Below are 16,925 nucleotides of genomic sequence, written 5' to 3'. Positions count from 1 at the left end.
CGAGTTGAAGGTTTAATTTAGACCAGTTGAAGGTTTAATTTAGACCAGTTGAAGGTTTAATTTAGACTAGTTGAAGGTCTAAATTAGAAGAGTTGAAGGTTTAATTTAGACCTGTTGAAGGTCTAATTTAGACCAGTTGAAGGTTTAATTTAGACCAGTTGAAGGTTTAATTTAGACTAGTTGAAGGTCTAATTTAGACTAGTTGAAGGTTTAATTTAGACTAGTTGAAGGTCTAATTTAGACCAGTTGAAAATTTAATTTAGACCAGTTGAAGGTCTAATTTAGACGAGTTGAAGGTCTAATTTAGACTAGTTGAAGGTCTAATTTAGACTAGTTGAAGGTTTAATTTAGACTAGTTGAAGGTTTAATTTAGACTAGTTGAAGGTTTAATTTAGACCAGTTGAAGGTCTAATTTAGACCAGTTGAAGGTCTAATTTAGACTAGTTGAAGGTCTAATTTAGACCAGTTGAAGGTCTAATTTAGACTAGTTGAAGGTTTAATTTAGACTAGTTGAAGGTTTAATTTAGACTAGTTGAAGGTTTAATTTAGACCAGTTGAAGGTCTAATTTAGACCAGTTGAAGGTCTAATTTAGACTAGTTGAAGGTCTAATTTAGACTAGTTGAAGGTCTAATTTAGACTAGTTGAAGGTTTAATTTAGACTAGTTGAAGGTCTAATTTAGACTAGTTGAAGGTTTAATTTAGACTAGTTGAAGGTCTAATTTAGACTAGTTGAAGGTTTAATTTAGACTAGTTGAAGGTTTAATTTAGACCAGTTGAAGGTCTAATTTAGACCAGTTAAAGGTTTAATTTAGACTAGTTGAAGGTCTAATTTAGACCAGTTGAAGGTCTAATTTAGACCAGTTGAAGGTCTAATTTAGACTAGTTGAAGGTCTAATTTAGACCAGTTGAAGGTCTAATTTAGACTAGTTGAAGGTTTAATTTAGACTAGTTGAAGGTTTAATTTAGACTAGTTGAAGGTTTAATTTAGACCAGTTGAAGGTCTAATTTAGACCAGTTGAAGGTCTAATTTAGACTAGTTGAAGGTCTAATTTAGACTAGTTGAAGGTTTAATTTAGACTAGTTGAAGGTTTAATTTAGACTAGTTGAAGGTCTAATTTAGACTAGTTGAAGGTTTAATTTAGACTAGTTGAAGGTCTAATTTAGACTAGTTGAAGGTTTAATTTAGACTAGTTGAAGGTTTAATTTAGACCAGTTGAAGGTCTAATTTAGACCAGTTAAAGGTTTAATTTAGACTAGTTGAAGGTCTAATTTAGACTAGTTGAAGGTCTAATTTAGACCACTTGAAGGTCTAATTTAGACTAGTTTAAGGTCTAATTTAGACTAGTTGAAGGTTTAATTTAGACCAGTTGAAGGTTTAATTTAGACCAGTTGAAGGTCTAATTTAGACCAGTTAAAGGTTTAATTTAGACTAGTTGAAGGTCTAATTTAGACTAGTTGAAGGTCTAATTTAGACCAGTTGAAGGTCTAATTTAGACTAGTTGAAGGTCTAATTTAGACTAGTTGAAGGTTTAATTTAGACCAGTTGAAGGTCTAATGTAGACGAGTTGAAGGTCTAATTTAGACCAGTTGAAGGTTTAATTTAGACCTGTTGAAGGTCTAATTTAGACTATTTGAAGGTCTAATTTAGACATGTTCAAGGTCTAATTTAGACCTGTTCAAGGTTTAATTTAGACTAGTTGAAGGTCTAATTTAGACCAGTTGAAGGTCTAATTTAGACCAGTTAAAGGTTTAATTTAGACTAGTTGAAGGTCTAATTTAGACTAGTTGAAGGTCTAATTTAGACCAGTTGAAGGTCTAATTTAGACTAGTTGAAGGTCTAATTTAGACTAGTTGAAGGTTTAATTTAGACCAGTTGAAGGTTTAATTTAGACCAGTTGAAGGTCTAATTTAGACCAGTTAAAGGTTTAATTTAGACTAGTTGAAGGTCTAATTTAGACTAGTTGAAGGTCTAATTTAGACGAGTTGAAGGTCTAATTTAGACCTGTTGAAGGTCTAATTTAGACTAGTTGAAGGTCTAATTTAGACTAGTTGAAGGTCTAATTTAGACTAGTTGAAGGTTTAATTTAGACTAGTTGAAGGTCTAATTTAGACTAGTTGAAGGTTTAATTTAGACTAGTTGAAGGTCTAATTTAGACTAGTTGAAGGTTTAATTTAGACTAGTTGAAGGTTTAATTTAGACCAGTTGAAGGTCTAATTTAGACCAGTTAAAGGTTTAATTTAGACTAGTTGAAGGTCTAATTTAGACCAGTTGAAGGTCTAATTTAGACCAGTTGAAGGTCTAATTTAGACTAGTTGAAGGTCTAATTTAGACCAGTTGAAGGTCTAATTTAGACTAGTTGAAGGTTTAATTTAGACTAGTTGAAGGTTTAATTTAGACTAGTTGAAGGTTTAATTTAGACCAGTTGAAGGTCTAATTTAGACCAGTTGAAGGTCTAATTTAGACTAGTTGAAGGTCTAATTTAGACTAGTTGAAGGTTTAATTTAGACTAGTTGAAGGTTTAATTTAGACTAGTTGAAGGTCTAATTTAGACTAGTTGAAGGTTTAATTTAGACTAGTTGAAGGTCTAATTTAGACTAGTTGAAGGTTTAATTTAGACTAGTTGAAGGTTTAATTTAGACCAGTTGAAGGTCTAATTTAGACCAGTTAAAGGTTTAATTTAGACTAGTTGAAGGTCTAATTTAGACTAGTTGAAGGTCTAATTTAGACCACTTGAAGGTCTAATTTAGACTAGTTTAAGGTCTAATTTAGACTAGTTGAAGGTTTAATTTAGACCAGTTGAAGGTTTAATTTAGACCAGTTGAAGGTCTAATTTAGACCAGTTAAAGGTTTAATTTAGACTAGTTGAAGGTCTAATTTAGACTAGTTGAAGGTCTAATTTAGACCAGTTGAAGGTCTAATTTAGACTAGTTGAAGGTCTAATTTAGACTAGTTGAAGGTTTAATTTAGACCAGTTGAAGGTCTAATGTAGACGAGTTGAAGGTCTAATTTAGACCAGTTGAAGGTTTAATTTAGACCTGTTGAAGGTCTAATTTAGACTATTTGAAGGTCTAATTTAGACATGTTCAAGGTCTAATTTAGACCTGTTCAAGGTTTAATTTAGACTAGTTGAAGGTCTAATTTAGACCAGTTGAAGGTCTAATTTAGACCAGTTAAAGGTTTAATTTAGACTAGTTGAAGGTCTAATTTAGACTAGTTGAAGGTCTAATTTAGACCAGTTGAAGGTCTAATTTAGACTAGTTGAAGGTCTAATTTAGACTAGTTGAAGGTTTAATTTAGACCAGTTGAAGGTTTAATTTAGACCAGTTGAAGGTCTAATTTAGACCAGTTAAAGGTTTAATTTAGACTAGTTGAAGGTCTAATTTAGACTAGTTGAAGGTCTAATTTAGACGAGTTGAAGGTCTAATTTAGACCTGTTGAAGGTCTAATTTAGACCTGTTGAAGGTTTAATTTAGACCTGTTGAAGGTCTAATTTAGACCAGTTGAAGGTCTAATTTAGACCTGTTGAAGGTCTAATTTAGACCTGTTCAAGGTCTAATTTAGACCAGTTGAAGGTCTAATTTAGACTAGTTGAAGGTCTAATTTAGACTAGTTGAAGGTCTAATTTAGACCAGTTGAAGGTTTAATTTAGACCAGTTGAAGGTTTAATTTAGACCAGTTGAAGGTTTAATTTAGACCAGTTGAAGGTCTAATTTAGACCTGTTCAAGGTCTAATTTAGACCTGTTCAAGGTTTAATTTAGACTAGTTGAAGGTCTAATTTAGACCAGTTGAAGGTCTAATTTAGACCTGTTCAAGGTCTAATTTAGACCTGTTCAAGGTCTAATTTAGACCTGTTCAAGGTTTAATTTAGACTAGTTGAAGGTCTAATTTAGACCAGTTGAAGGTCTAATTTAGACTAGTTGAAGGTATAATTTAGACTAGTTGAAGGCTTAATTTAGACCAGTTGAAGGTCTAATTTAGACGAGTTGAAGGCTTAATTTAGACGAGTTGAAGGTTTAATTTAGACGAGTTGAAGGTTTAATTTAGACTAGTTGAAGGTCTAATTTAGACGAGTTGAAGGTTTAATTTAGACCAGTTGAAGGTTTAATTTAGACCAGTTGAAGGTTTAATTTAGACTAGTTGAAGGTCTAATTTAGACGAGTTGAAGGTTTAATTTAGACCTGTTGAAGGTTTAATTTAGACCAGTTGAAGGTTTAATTTAGACTAGTTGAAGGTCTAATTTAGACTAGTTGAAGGTTTAATTTAGACTAGTTGAAGGTCTAATTTAGACTAGTTGAAGGTCTAATTTAGACTAGTTGAAGGTTTAATTTAGACCAGTTGAAGGTTTAATTTAGACTAGTTGAAGGTCTAATTTAGACTAGTTGAAGGTTTAATTTAGACTAGTTGAAGGTCTAATTTAGACCAGTTGAAAATTTAATTTAGACCAGTTGAAGGTCTAATTTAGACGAGTTGAAGGTCTAATTTAGACTAGTTGAAGGTCTAATTTAGACTAGTTGAAGGTTTAATTTAGACTAGTTGAAGGTTTAATTTAGACTAGTTGAAGGTTTAATTTAGACCAATTGAAGGTCTAATTTAGACCAGTTGAAGGTCTAATTTAGACTAGTTGAAGGTCTAATTTAGACCAGTTGAAGGTCTAATTTAGACTAGTTGAAGGTTTAATTTAGACTAGTTGAAGGTTTAATTTAGACTAGTTGAAGGTTTAATTTAGACCAGTTGAAGGTCTAATTTAGACCAGTTGAAGGTCTAATTTAGACTAGTTGAAGGTTTAATTTAGACTAGTTGAAGGTCTAATTTAGACTAGTTGAAGGTTTAATTTAGACTAGTTGAAGGTTTAATTTAGACCAGTTGAAGGTCTAATTTAGACCAGTTAAAGGTTTAATTTAGACTAGTTGAAGGTCTAATTTAGACTAGTTGAAGGTCTAATTTAGACCAGTTGAAGGTCTAATTTAGACTAGTTGAAGGTCTAATTTAGACTAGTTGAAGGTTTAATTTAGACCAGTTGAAGGTTTAATTTAGACCAGTTGAAGGTCTAATTTAGACCAGTTAAAGGTTTAATTTAGACTAGTTGAAGGTCTAATTTAGACTAGTTGAAGGTCTAATTTAGACCAGTTGAAGGTCTAATTTAGACTAGTTGAAGGTCTAATTTAGACTAGTTGAAGGTTTAATTTAGACCAGTTGAAGGTCTAATGTAGACGAGTTGAAGGTCTAATTTAGACCAGTTGAAGGTTTAATTTAGACCTGTTGAAGGTCTAATTTAGACTATTTGAAGGTCTAATTTAGACATGTTCAAGGTCTAATTTAGACCTGTTCAAGGTTTAATTTAGACTAGTTGAAGGTCTAATTTAGACCAGTTGAAGGTCTAATTTAGACCAGTTAAAGGTTTAATTTAGACTAGTTGAAGGTCTAATTTAGACTAGTTGAAGGTCTAATTTAGACCAGTTGAAGGTCTAATTTAGACTAGTTGAAGGTCTAATTTAGACTAGTTGAAGGTCTAATTTAGACCAGTTGAAGGTCTAATTTAGACTAGTTGAAGGTCTAATTTAGACTAGTTGAAGGTCTAATTTAGACCAGTTGAAGGTCTAATTTAGACTAGTTGAAGGTCTAATTTAGACTAGTTGAAGGTTTAATTTAGACCAGTTGAAGGTTTAATTTAGACCAGTTGAAGGTCTAATTTAGACCAGTTAAAGGTTTAATTTAGACTAGTTGAAGGTCTAATTTAGACTAGTTGAAGGTCTAATTTAGACCAGTTGAAGGTCTAATTTAGACTAGTTGAAGGTCTAATTTAGACTAGTTGAAGGTTTAATTTAGACCAGTTGAAGGTCTAATGTAGACGAGTTGAAGGTCTAATTTAGACCAGTTGAAGGTTTAATTTAGACCTGTTGAAGGTCTAATTTAGACTATTTGAAGGTCTAATTTAGACATGTTCAAGGTCTAATTTAGACCTGTTCAAGGTTTAATTTAGACTAGTTGAAGGTCTAATTTAGACCAGTTGAAGGTCTAATTTAGACCAGTTAAAGGTTTAATTTAGACTAGTTGAAGGTCTAATTTAGACTAGTTGAAGGTCTAATTTAGACTAGTTGAAGGTCTAATTTAGACTAGTTGAAGGTTTAATTTAGACCAGTTGAAGGTTTAATTTAGACCAGTTGAAGGTCTAATTTAGACCAGTTGAAGGTTTAATTTAGACCAGTTGAAGGTTTAATTTAGACCAGTTGAAGGTCTAATTTAGACCTGTTCAAGGTCTAATTTAGACCTGTTCAAGGTTTAATTTAGACTAGTTGAAGGTCTAATTTAGACCAGTTGAAGGTCTAATTTAGACCTGTTCAAGGTCTAATTTAGACCTGTTCAAGGTTTAATTTAGACTAGTTGAAGGTCTAATTTAGACCAGTTGAAGGTCTAATTTAGACTAGTTGAAGGTCTAATTTAGACTAGTTGAAGGCTTAATTTAGACCAGTTGAAGGTCTAATTTAGACGAGTTGAAGGCTTAATTTAGACGAGTTGAAGGTTTAATTTAGACGAGTTGAAGGTTTAATTTAGACCAGTTGAAGGTTTAATTTAGACCAGTTGAAGGTTTAATTTAGACTAGTTGAAGGTCTAATTTAGACGAGTTGAAGGTTTAATTTAGACCTGTTGAAGGTTTAATTTAGACCAGTTGAAGGTTTAATTTAGACTAGTTGAAGGTCTAATTTAGACTAGTTGAAGGTTTAATTTAGACTAGTTGAAGGTCTAATTTAGACTAGTTGAAGGTCTAATTTAGACTAGTTGAAGGTTTAATTTAGACCAGTTGAAGGTTTAATTTAGACTAGTTGAAGGTCTAATTTAGACTAGTTGAAGGTTTAATTTAGACTAGTTGAAGGTCTAATTTAGACCAGTTGAAAATTTAATTTAGACCAGTTGAAGGTCTAATTTAGACGAGTTGAAGGTCTAATTTAGACTAGTTGAAGGTCTAATTTAGACTAGTTGAAGGTTTAATTTAGACTAGTTGAAGGTTTAATTTAGACTAGTTGAAGGTTTAATTTAGACCAATTGAAGGTCTAATTTAGACCAGTTGAAGGTCTAATTTAGACTAGTTGAAGGTCTAATTTAGACCAGTTGAAGGTCTAATTTAGACTAGTTGAAGGTTTAATTTAGACTAGTTGAAGGTTTAATTTAGACTAGTTGAAGGTTTAATTTAGACCAGTTGAAGGTCTAATTTAGACCAGTTGAAGGTCTAATTTAGACTAGTTGAAGGTCTAATTTAGACTAGTTGAAGGTCTAATTTAGACCAGTTGAAGGTCTAATTTAGACTAGTTGAAGGTCTAATTTAGACTAGTTGAAGGTCTAATTTAGACCAGTTGAAGGTCTAATTTAGACTAGTTGAAGGTCTAATTTAGACTAGTTGAAGGTTTAATTTAGACCAGTTGAAGGTTTAATTTAGACCAGTTGAAGGTCTAATTTAGACCAGTTAAAGGTTTAATTTAGACTAGTTGAAGGTCTAATTTAGACTAGTTGAAGGTCTAATTTAGACCAGTTGAAGGTCTAATTTAGACTAGTTGAAGGTCTAATTTAGACTAGTTGAAGGTTTAATTTAGACCAGTTGAAGGTCTAATGTAGACGAGTTGAAGGTCTAATTTAGACCAGTTGAAGGTTTAATTTAGACCTGTTGAAGGTCTAATTTAGACTATTTGAAGGTCTAATTTAGACATGTTCAAGGTCTAATTTAGACCTGTTCAAGGTTTAATTTAGACTAGTTGAAGGTCTAATTTAGACCAGTTGAAGGTCTAATTTAGACCAGTTAAAGGTTTAATTTAGACTAGTTGAAGGTCTAATTTAGACTAGTTGAAGGTCTAATTTAGACTAGTTGAAGGTTTAATTTAGACCAGTTGAAGGTTTAATTTAGACCAGTTGAAGGTCTAATTTAGACCAGTTGAAGGTTTAATTTAGACCAGTTGAAGGTTTAATTTAGACCAGTTGAAGGTCTAATTTAGACCTGTTCAAGGTCTAATTTAGACCTGTTCAAGGTTTAATTTAGACTAGTTGAAGGTCTAATTTAGACCAGTTGAAGGTCTAATTTAGACCTGTTCAAGGTCTAATTTAGACCTGTTCAAGGTCTAATTTAGACCTGTTCAAGGTTTAATTTAGACTAGTTGAAGGTCTAATTTAGACCAGTTGAAGGTCTAATTTAGACTAGTTGAAGGTCTAATTTAGACTAGTTGAAGGCTTAATTTAGACCAGTTGAAGGTCTAATTTAGACGAGTTGAAGGCTTAATTTAGACGAGTTGAAGGTTTAATTTAGACGAGTTGAAGGTTTAATTTAGACCAGTTGAAGGTTTAATTTAGACCAGTTGAAGGTTTAATTTAGACTAGTTGAAGGTCTAATTTAGACGAGTTGAAGGTTTAATTTAGACCTGTTGAAGGTTTAATTTAGACCAGTTGAAGGTTTAATTTAGACTAGTTGAAGGTCTAATTTAGACTAGTTGAAGGTTTAATTTAGACTAGTTGAAGGTCTAATTTAGACTAGTTGAAGGTCTAATTTAGACTAGTTGAAGGTTTAATTTAGACCAGTTGAAGGTTTAATTTAGACTAGTTGAAGGTCTAATTTAGACTAGTTGAAGGTTTAATTTAGACTAGTTGAAGGTCTAATTTAGACCAGTTGAAAATTTAATTTAGACCAGTTGAAGGTCTAATTTAGACGAGTTGAAGGTCTAATTTAGACTAGTTGAAGGTCTAATTTAGACTAGTTGAAGGTTTAATTTAGACTAGTTGAAGGTTTAATTTAGACTAGTTGAAGGTTTAATTTAGACCAATTGAAGGTCTAATTTAGACCAGTTGAAGGTCTAATTTAGACTAGTTGAAGGTCTAATTTAGACCAGTTGAAGGTCTAATTTAGACTAGTTGAAGGTTTAATTTAGACTAGTTGAAGGTTTAATTTAGACTAGTTGAAGGTTTAATTTAGACCAGTTGAAGGTCTAATTTAGACCAGTTGAAGGTCTAATTTAGACTAGTTGAAGGTCTAATTTAGACTAGTTGAAGGTTTAATTTAGACTAGTTGAAGGTTTAATTTAGACTAGTTGAAGGTCTAATTTAGACTAGTTGAAGGTTTAATTTAGACTAGTTGAAGGTCTAATTTAGACTAGTTGAAGGTTTAATTTAGACTAGTTGAAGGTTTAATTTAGACCAGTTGAAGGTCTAATTTAGACCAGTTAAAGGTTTAATTTAGACTAGTTGAAGGTCTAATTTAGACTAGTTGAAGGTCTAATTTAGACCAGTTGAAGGTCTAATTTAGACTAGTTGAAGGTCTAATTTAGACTAGTTGAAGGTTTAATTTAGACCAGTTGAAGGTTTAATTTAGACCAGTTGAAGGTCTAATTTAGACCAGTTAAGGGTTTAATTTAGACTAGTTGAAGGTCTAATTTAGACTAGTTGAAGGTCTAATTTAGACCAGTTGAAGGTCTAATTTAGACTAGTTGAAGGTCTAATTTAGACTAGTTGAAGGTTTAATTTAGACCAGTTGAAGGTCTAATGTAGACGAGTTGAAGGTCTAATTTAGACCAGTTGAAGGTTTAATTTAGACCTGTTGAAGGTCTAATTTAGACTATTTGAAGGTCTAATTTAGACATGTTCAAGGTCTAATTTAGACCTGTTCAAGGTTTAATTTAGACTAGTTGAAGGTCTAATTTAGACCAGTTGAAGGTCTAATTTAGACCAGTTAAAGGTTTAATTTAGACTAGTTGAAGGTCTAATTTAGACTAGTTGAAGGTCTAATTTAGACCAGTTGAAGGTCTAATTTAGACCAGTTGAAGGTCTAATTTAGACTAGTTGAAGGTTTAATTTAGACCAGTTGAAGGTTTAATTTAGACCAGTTGAAGGTCTAATTTAGACCAGTTAAAGGTTTAATTTAGACTAGTTGAAGGTCTAATTTAGACTAGTTGAAGGTCTAATTTAGACCAGTTGAAGGTCTAATTTAGACTAGTTGAAGGTCTAATTTAGACTAGTTGAAGGTTTAATTTAGACCAGTTGAAGGTCTAATGTAGACGAGTTGAAGGTCTAATTTAGACCAGTTGAAGGTCTAATTTAGACTAGTTGAAGGTCTAATTTAGACTAGTTGAAGGTCTAATTTAGACTAGTTGAAGGTTTAATTTAGACCAGTTGAAGGTTTAATTTAGACCAGTTGAAGGTCGAATTTAGACCAGTTGAAGGTTTAATTTAGACCAGTTGAAGGTCTAATGTAGACGAGTTGAAGGTCTAATTTAGACCAGTTGAAGGTTTAATTTAGACTATTTGAAGGTCTAATTTAGACATGTTCAAGGTCTAATTTAGACCTGTTCAAGGTTTAATTTAGACTAGTTGAAGGTCTAATTTAGACCAGTTGAAGGTCTAATTTAGACTAGTTGAAGGTCTAATTTAGACGAGTTGAAGGCTTAATTTAGACGAGTTGAAGGTTTAATTTAGACGAGTTGAAGGCTTAATTTAGACGAGTTGAAGGTTTAATTTAGACTAGTTGAAGGTCTAATTTAGACTAGTTGAAGGTTTAATTTAGACTAGTTGAAGGTCTAATTTAGACCAGTTGAAGATTTAATTTAGACCAGTTGAAGGTCTAATTTAGACGAGTTGAAGGTCTAATTTAGACTAGTTGAAGGTCTAATTTAGACTAGTTGAAGGTTTAATTTAGACTAGTTGAAGGTTTAATTTAGACTAGTTGAAGGTCTAATTTAGACTAGTTGAAGGTTTAATTTAGACTAGTTGAAGGTCTAATTTAGACTAGTTGAAGGTTTAATTTAGACTAGTTGAAGGTCTAATTTAGACTAGTTGAAGGTTTAATTTAGACCAGTTGAAGGTTTAATTTAGACTAGTTGAAGGTCTAATTTAGACCTGTTGAAGGTCTAATTTAGACTAGTTGAAGGTCTAATTTAGACCTGTTGAAGGTCTAATTTAGACTAGTTGAAGGTCTAATTTAGACTAGTTGAAGGTCTAATTTAGACCTGTTGAAGGTTTAATTTAGACTAGTTGAAGGTTTAATTTAGACTAGTTGAAGGTCTAATTTAGACTAGTTGAAGGTTTAATTTAGACTAGTTGAAGGTCTAATTTAGACTAGTTGAAGGTTTAATTTAGACCAGTTGAAGGTTTAATTTAGACTAGTTGAAGGTCTAATTTAGACCTGTTGAAGGTCTAATTTAGACCAGTTGAAGGTCTAATTTAGACTAGTTGAAGGTCTAATTTAGACCTGTTGAAGGTTTAATTTAGACTAGTTGAAGGTCTAATTTAGACCAGTTGAAGGTCTAATTTAGACCAGTTGAAGGTTTAATTTAGACGAGTTGAAGGCTTAATTTAGACGAGTTGAAGGTTTAATTTAGACTAGTTGAAGGTTTAATTTAGACTAGTTGAAGGTCTAATTTAGACGAGTTGAAGGTTTAATTTAGACCAGTTGAAGGTCTAATTTAGACTAGTTGAAGGTTTAATTTAGACTAGTTGAAGGTTTAATTTAGACCAGTTGAAGGTCTAATTTAGACTAGTTGAAGGTCTAATTTAGACCAGTTGAAGGTCTAATTTAGACCAGTTGAAGGTCTAATTTAGACTAGTTGAAGGTTTAATTTAGACTAGTTGAAGGTTTAATTTAGACTAGTTGAAGGTCTAATTTAGACTAGTTGAAGGTCTAATTTAGACCTGTTGAAGGTTTAATTTAGACTAGTTGAAGGTTTAATTTAGACTAGTTGAAGGTCTAATTTAGACTAGTTGAAGGTTTAATTTAGACTAGTTGAAGGTCTAATTTAGACTAGTTGAAGGTTTAATTTAGACCAGTTGAAGGTTTAATTTAGACTAGTTGAAGGTCTAATTTAGACCTGTTGAAGGTCTAATTTAGACCAGTTGAAGGTCTAATTTAGACTAGTTGAAGGTCTAATTTAGACCTGTTGAAGGTTTAATTTAGACTAGTTGAAGGTCTAATTTAGACCAGTTGAAGGTCTAATTTAGACCAGTTGAAGGTTTAATTTAGACGAGTTGAAGGCTTAATTTAGACGAGTTGAAGGTTTAATTTAGACTAGTTGAAGGTTTAATTTAGACTAGTTGAAGGTCTAATTTAGACGAGTTGAAGGTCTAATTTAGACTAGTTGAAGGTCTAATTTAGACTAGTTGAAGGTCTAATTTAGACCAGTTGAAGGTCTAATTTAGACCAGTTGAAGGTCTAATTTAGACCAGTTGAAGGTCTAATTTAGACCAGTTGAAGGTCTAATTTAGACTAGTTGAAGGTTTAATTTAGACCAGTTGAAGGTCTAATTTAGACCAGTTGAAGGTCTAATTTAGACTAGTTGAAGGTTTAATTTAGACTAGTTGAAGGTCTAATTTAGACTAGTTGAAGGTCTAATTTAGACCAGTTGAAGGTCTAATTTAGACCAGTTGAAGGTCTAATTTAGACCAGTTGAAGGTCTAATTTAGACCAGTTGAAGGTCTAATTTAGACTAGTTGAAGGTTTAATTTAGACCAGTTGAAGGTCTAATTTAGACCAGTTGAAGGTCTAATTTAGACCAGTTGAAGGTCTAATTTAGACTAGTTGAAGGTCTAATTTAGACCAGTTGATGGTCTAATTTAGACCAGTTGAAGGTCTAATTTAGACCAGTTGAAGGTCTAATTTAGACCAGTTGAAGGTTTAATTTAGACCAGTTGAAGGTCTAATGTAGACGAGTTGAAGGTCTAATTTAGACCAGTTGAAGGTCTAATTTAGACCAGTTGAAGGTCTAATTTAGACCAGTTGAAGGTCTAATTTAGACCAGTTGAAGGTCTAATTTAGACCAGTTGAAGGTCTAATTTAGACTAGTTGAAGGTTTAATTTAGACCAGTTGAAGGTCTAATTTAGACCAGTTGAAGGTTTAATTTAGACCAGTTGAAGGTTTAATTTAGACCAGTCGAAGGTTTAATTTAGACCAGTCGAAGGTTTAATTTAGACCAGTTGAAGGTTTAATTTAGACTAGTTGAAGGTTTAATTTAGACCAGTCGAAGGTTTAATTTAGACCAGTTGAAGGTTTAATTTAGACTAGTTGAAGGTCTAATTTAGACTAGTTGAAGGTCTAATGTAGACTAGTTGAAGGTCTAATTTAGACCAGTTGAAGGTTTAATTTAGACCAGTTGAAGGTTTAATTTAGACCAGTCGAAGGTTTAATTTAGACCAGTTGAAGGTTTAATTTAGACTAGTTGAAGGTTTAATTTAGACCAGTCGAAGGTTTAATTTAGACCAGTTGAAGGTTTAATTTAGACTAGTTGAAGGTCTAATTTAGACTAGTTGAAGGTCTAATTTAGACTAGTTGAAGGTCTAATGTAGACGAGTTGAAGGTCTAATTTAGACTAGTTGAAGGTTTAATTTAGACTAGTTGAAGGTTTAATTTAGACCAGTTGAAGGTTTAATTTAGACTAGTTGAAGGTCTAATTTAGACCAGTTGAATGTTTAATTTAGACTAGTTGAAGGTTTAATTTAGACCAGTTGAAGGTTTAATTTGGACTAGTTGAAGGTCTAATTTAGACCAGTTGAATGTTTAGACTAGTTGAATGTTTAATTTAGACTAGTTGAAGGTTTAATTTAGACTAGTTGAAGGTCTCATTTAGACCAGTTGAATGTTTAATTTAGACTAGTTGAAGGTTTAATTTAGACCAGTTGAAGGTTTAATTTGGACTAGTTGAAGGTCTAATTTAGACCAGTTGAATGTTTAGACTAGTTGAATGTTTAATTTAGACTAGTTGAAGGTTTAATTTAGACTAGTTGAAGGTCTCATTTAGACCAGTTGAATGTTTAATTTAGACTAGTTGAAGGTTTAATTTAGACCAGTTGAATGTTTAATTTAGACTAGTTGAATGTTTAATTTAGACTAGTTGAAGGTTTAATTTAGACTAGTTGAAGGTCTAATTTAGACCAGTTGAATGTTTAATTTAGACTAGTTGAAGGTTTAATTTAGACCAGTTGAATGTTTAATTTAGACCAGTTGAAGGTCTAATTTAGACTAGTTGAAGGTTTAATTTAGACGAGTTGAAGGTTTAATTTAGACCAGTTGAAGGTTTAATTTAGACGAGTTGAAGGTTTAATTTAGACGAGTTGAAGGTCTAATTTAGACTAGTTGAAGGTCTAATTTAGACTAGTTGAAGGTTTAATTTAGACGAGTTGAAGGTTTAATTTAGACCAGTTGAAGGTTTAATTTAGACCAGTTGAAGGTCTAATTTAGACTAGTTGAAGGTCTAATTTAGACCAGTTGAAGGTCTAATTTAGACTAGTTGAAGGTCTAATTTAGACTAGTTGAAGGTTTAATTTAGACCAGTTGAAGGTCTAATTTAGACTAGTTGAAGGTCTAATTTAGACCAGTTGAAGGTCTAATTTAGACTAGTTGAAGGTCTAATTTAGACTAGTTGAAGGGTTAATTTAGACGAGTTGAAGGGTTAACTCTAGACGAGTTGTGTGATAGGAAATAGACAGTGGGAGTTAACTAAAGGTTAACAGCTGTTAGCAGTGAAGTGATGTCAGGAGGCAGGAGACGATCAAGAGAAGAGAACAGAGTGAAGAGTAATACAAGTTGTTAGTCTCCAGTCTGTTAGTCACTGCAGCACATGAGCACAACACTTTACATGTTTATGGTTTGATGTTCCACCAGTTTGAGACTTCATGTTATAGTTGAAGTTTTGATCTTGAAATAAATATGTTACATTTCTACTCACCTCTTCTTCTTTCCTCTCTTTCTCCAGTGTTTGCAGTCTTTCTGTGCAGAGCGACTTCCTCTCCACCTCCTCGTCCATCCAGAGGTTCTCTGAAGAGATCGTCTCTCGCTGCTCTGCACTGCTTCCCTCCTGGTTGCTTGCTTCTTACTGGATGTTGTGACCGTCTGGAGAAGCTTTCAACTGATGGAGCTTCTTCAAACCCACAAACTCTGTGACTTTAGTCCTTTGATCCTTTGATCCTTTGATTTGGCACTGGAGTGCTGCGGTGCGTTCAAAGACCTCAAGGAAAAGTGAACCTTGAAAATTGTTTTGCCAATAAATCTGCAACCAAATGGCTTTATCTTCTCCTTTAGCCATTGTAGGTTGGAAAACCCGCATTTAAATCAACACAAATATATTTTTGTCCATGCAGCTTGCAACAGACGCAGTCAGCTGGCACTTGAGAGGAAACTCTGATGATCCAATCAGCATCAGGAAGCGTGACCGGAAATGACGCAATCTGACACACCGGAAGTGACGTTCACAGAAGCGACGTACAGGAAGTGACGTTCACAGAAGCGACGTACAGGAAGTGACGTTCACAGAAGCGACGTACAGGAAGTGACGTTCACAGAAGCGACGTACAGGAAGTGACGTTCACAGAAGCGACGTACAGGAAGTGACGTTCACAGAAGCGACATTCACAGAAGCGGCTTACAGGAAGTGACGTTCACAGAAGCGACGTACAGGAAGTGACGTTCACAGAAGCGACGTACAGGAAGTGACGTTCACAGAAGCGACGTACAGGAAGTGACGTTCACAGAAGCGACGTACAGGAAGTGACGTTCACAGAAGCGACATTCACAGAAGCGGCTTACAGGAAGTGACGTTCACAGAAGCGACGTACAGGAAGTGACGTTCACAGAAGCGACGTACAGGAAGTGACGTTCACAGAAGCGACATTCACAGAAGCGGCTTACAGGAAGTGACGTTCACAGAAGCGGCTTACAGGAAGTGACGTTCACAGAAGCGACGTACAGGAAGTGACGTTCACAGAAGCGGCGTACAGGAAGTGACGTTCACAGAAGCAACTTTCACAGAAACGACGTACAGGAAGTGACATTCACAGAAGCGGCGTACAGGAAGTGACGTTCACAGAAGCGGCGTACAGGAAGTGACGTTCACAGATGCGACGTACAGGAAGTAACGTTCACAGATGCGACGTACAGGAAGTGACGTTCACAGATGTGACGTACAGGAAGTGACGTTCACAGATGCGACGTACAGGAAGTGACGTTCACAGAAGCGACGTACAGGAAGTGACGTTCACAGAAGCGACGTACAGGAAGTGACGTTCACAGAAGCGACGTTCACAGAAGCGACGTTCACAGAAGCGACGTTCACAGAAGCGACGTACAGGAAGTGACGTTCACAGAAGCGGCGTACAGGAAGTGACGTTCAGGAAGTGACGTTCACAGAAGCGACGTATAGGAAGTGACGTTCACAGAAGCGACGTACAGGAAGTGACGTTCACAGAAGCGACGTTCACAGAAGCAACGTACAGGAAGTGACGTTCACAGAAGAGGCGTACAGGAAGTGACGTTCACAGAAGCGGCGTACAGGAAGTGACGTTCACAGAAGCGACGTACAGGAAATGACGTTCACAGAAGCGACGTACAGGAAGTGACGTTCACAGAAGCGACGTACATGAAGCAACGTACAGGAAGTGACGTTCACAGAAGCAACGTACAGGAAGTGACGTTCACAGAAGCGGCGTACAGGAAGTGACGCACAGATGCGACGTACAGGAAGTGACGTTCACAGAAGCGACATACAGGAAGTGACGTTCACAGAAGCGGCATTCAGGAAGTGACGTTCACAGAAGCGACGTTCACAGAAGCGACATTCACAGAAGCGACGTTCACAGAAGCGACGTATAGGAAGTGACGTTCACAGAAACGATGTACAGGAAGTGACGTTCACAGAAGCGACGTACAGGAAGTGACGTTCACAGAAGCAACTTTCACAGAAGCGACGTACAGGAAGTGACGTTCACAGAAGCGGTGTACAGGAAGTGACGTTCACAGAAGCGGCGTACAGGAAGTGACGTTCAGGAAGTGACGTACAGGAAATGACGTTCACAGAAGCGACGTACAGGAAGTGACGTTCACAGAAGCGACGTACATGAAGCAACGTACAGGAAGTGACGTTCACAGAAGCAACGTACAGGAAGTGACGTTCACAGAAGCAACGTACAG

This window comes from Blennius ocellaris (assembly GCF_963422515.1).
Source record: "Blennius ocellaris genome assembly, contig: SUPER_13_unloc_1, whole genome shotgun sequence".
Classification (NCBI taxonomy): Eukaryota; Metazoa; Chordata; class Actinopteri; order Blenniiformes; family Blenniidae; genus Blennius; species Blennius ocellaris.
The sequence above is the reverse complement of the archived record's forward strand: the minus strand, read 5'-3'. Positions refer to the sequence as shown.